General features: G+C 31.5%; 1 pseudogene; it reads right to left on the bottom strand.

Annotated features, from left to right (window-relative positions):
- Window positions 1–864: 864 nt before the first annotated feature.
- LOC149573258 (DEAD-box ATP-dependent RNA helicase 15-like) lies at window positions 865–2,330 on the bottom strand (annotated as a pseudogene).
- Between the last annotated feature and the right edge of the window lie 523 nt (window positions 2,331–2,853).

Below are 2,853 nucleotides of genomic sequence, written 5' to 3'. Positions count from 1 at the left end.
CTTTCCTAAAAAGATCAAATTAAGCACTTAATCACATCATAATTCCATTTCTTTTCATAATAGTGAAATACTAAATAATATCCATTAATTCATTGACTAAGCCAAATAAGTCCTAATGCATATCATAATGAAAAATCACAAGGTAAATATCATTGGATAAGTAGTAAAATTTATTGTCCATCAAGTATCAAAATATATATGTCGAGATATCCAGTCCTAAGTAAGAAAATTGAAATACAATATCTATGCTATGATGGATTGGGGTGAGGCCTCACAATGTGTTTGTACTACATTGTTTATGGAAAAGGTAGATTTCTATGGTCAGGTTGATCAAATTGCAATTATAGGGAACTGTTCATTCATAAAGTTCTCCTATTTTAGGATTTGGATTGTTCATCTAGGGTTATAACTACAACTTGGGATAAGAGTTGCAATATATTTATTAATAAAAATATACACATTTCTTTGTAATATTTAACTTGAGTCTACTTCAGAAGATAGGACTTATCTTTTGAACCATGTAACTAAGTGATCTTCAAACCATAAATGCATTTGGGTCAAGACTCATAGCTAATCACAGATATGTATGTATGTCAAATAATTAACATACATTTTTTGTTTATTTATTCAATCTAACAATAGATGAAACACTTAAGGCTGTCTAAAATATTTCAAAATTAATCACGATGTATACGCTATCAATTTATATCTAGATATACTAAGGCCCTATGGTATCTCAACCTTGGGTCACAAGCAATACCCATATTCATGCTTCATTGTCTAGCTATAGATCATAAGAGCAAGGGAATTATTACATTAAGTACCATCGTAGATTCAAAAATAAAAACAACATCAAACATACCTTTATTCTTGTGGCATTCCAAAATGAATACAGATTGATGGAAAGTTGCACTTCACAAGAAGCTTGTTCAGCTTTGCAGCTCCATTAACTCTCTTGACAAATATCAAAAGTTTATTGAAATCCAATACAACAAGAAGATCATTTAGCTTCTAGTTCTTCTCCATCTCACTCATTTTGATGTAGTGGTGGAAGAATCTCAAGACATAAATACCAAACACAACAAAAGAGTGAATGGTTTACTATTTTATCAGACATTATTAAACTCAAAAAAATTTGATACCTGAACTAAATCATGAAGTATCAATTTTTCCTTATCCTCAACATATATATCCATAGGCTATAAATAGAAACAAATGTGTGTAACATTAGGTGGTGTGATCACTATCAAGAGCCAACAGTGCCACAACATCAACTCATTGATCCAAGGAGCACATGTTGAATGAAAAGTACTAAAAATGTTCAACTTGTAGCTTCGTGGTCCAATATACCATCCCTAAATTCTGAATTTAATACGTCACTATATCATTGAATTAATTATTTGTATTGTTGTTACAAAACTAGTAATAGAGGCTAGATGTAACTCATGTCTCAACCATGTACAATGAATGAAAATTGGCCAACATAGAAAACATAGCTCTGCACTACCTCTAAGGTAGCTCTATTCTTGTGAATGTAAATAAAAGGATTTACATAACATGCAATCCCAACTTTGGAATTATAATAAAGCTATGACAATCGAGTATTGATGAATGATGATGAGAAAGCAGAGGAAAACAAGGGCTTGGCTAAGAAATATAGAACTTCAGGGAAACATGAGTCGCCTTTGCAAATGTGTACTACCAACTTATGGCCAAAATATGAATCACCTTTGCAAGGGTTAAATAAACATCTTAAGATCAATACTATAGAAATAATCATAACTAGTATTCACCTAAAAAAAACCAATTTAAACAAACTACCTAGTTTCCCTAATCATTAAAATAATATGTAATGTAGGATTAAATAGGTCAACTTATATAGACGACATAAAATCTTGCATGAATCTCTTGTAGATGGGCTGAATCTCCTTCCTTAGAGTGGTAGAGAACATCATAACTTGCTTGTCATGAGGGGTCATCTTGAAAATCTCCTAGACATCTCTTTGCATGTCTATAATATTAAAAAAATAAAAAACCATACTAAATAGACTACGTAATCAGAATCTATTTTAAAAGATATCTACTGACATATAAAGTAATTATGACATTCTATCACACTCATCAAGGATAAAATGTTTGACATTTTTGAGACTCAAATCTTTTTCCCTTGCTAGAGCAAGTATCCTTCCAAGAGTACCCACCACTATGTGTGGACACTCATTTTTTAGCAATGCTTTATGGACTTCAATGTTTACCCCTCCATAGAATACAACAACCTTCAAGTCTATTAAATAAGTGATAAATCTCTCAAATTCATGGCATATTTGCATTATAAAATAGAACTGGTAAGAAATAATTATTATTGGGGATCCTTATATAAACCTTTAGATGGTGTTGTGTCCTTATACAAACCTTCTAACTTGCCAAACAAATGGGGGTGCAATAGATTTATGGGGGAACACTATCTAGCAAAAATTGTATTAGAATCCTAATGAAACCAAAAGCAACAAGTACATCTCTAACATATAGTAGATTAGGCAACTGTTCCTTTGAAAAAAATAATACTATCCATTCTTAGAGATTCAATATTGAACTTTTCAATGGTAAAAAATATACTCTTGGACGTATGGGGTGTTCCAGCCTTTGATGGCGTGTTGCAAGTATTTTCCCTTGCAATTTCCTCATCTCCAATTTATGATCTTTGAAATGTAATAATCAATATTGAAGGAAATCAATGAGACACAACATTAAAGAAGCATAGCAAGGAAAAACTACAAAGGTTGCAGAAAAAAAAGGGTATTTTCTTTGAGGAAAACCATTTGAACTACAATGCAACTCTTCGATTCCTCTATC

This window comes from Cupressus sempervirens, chromosome 2, assembly GCF_028749045.1.
Source record: "Cupressus sempervirens isolate cs-2001-9-10 chromosome 2, ASM2874904v1, whole genome shotgun sequence".
In the NCBI taxonomy this organism is placed as follows: domain Eukaryota; kingdom Viridiplantae; phylum Streptophyta; class Pinopsida; order Cupressales; family Cupressaceae; genus Cupressus; species Cupressus sempervirens.
This window is presented reverse-complemented; position numbering and strand designations above follow the sequence as displayed.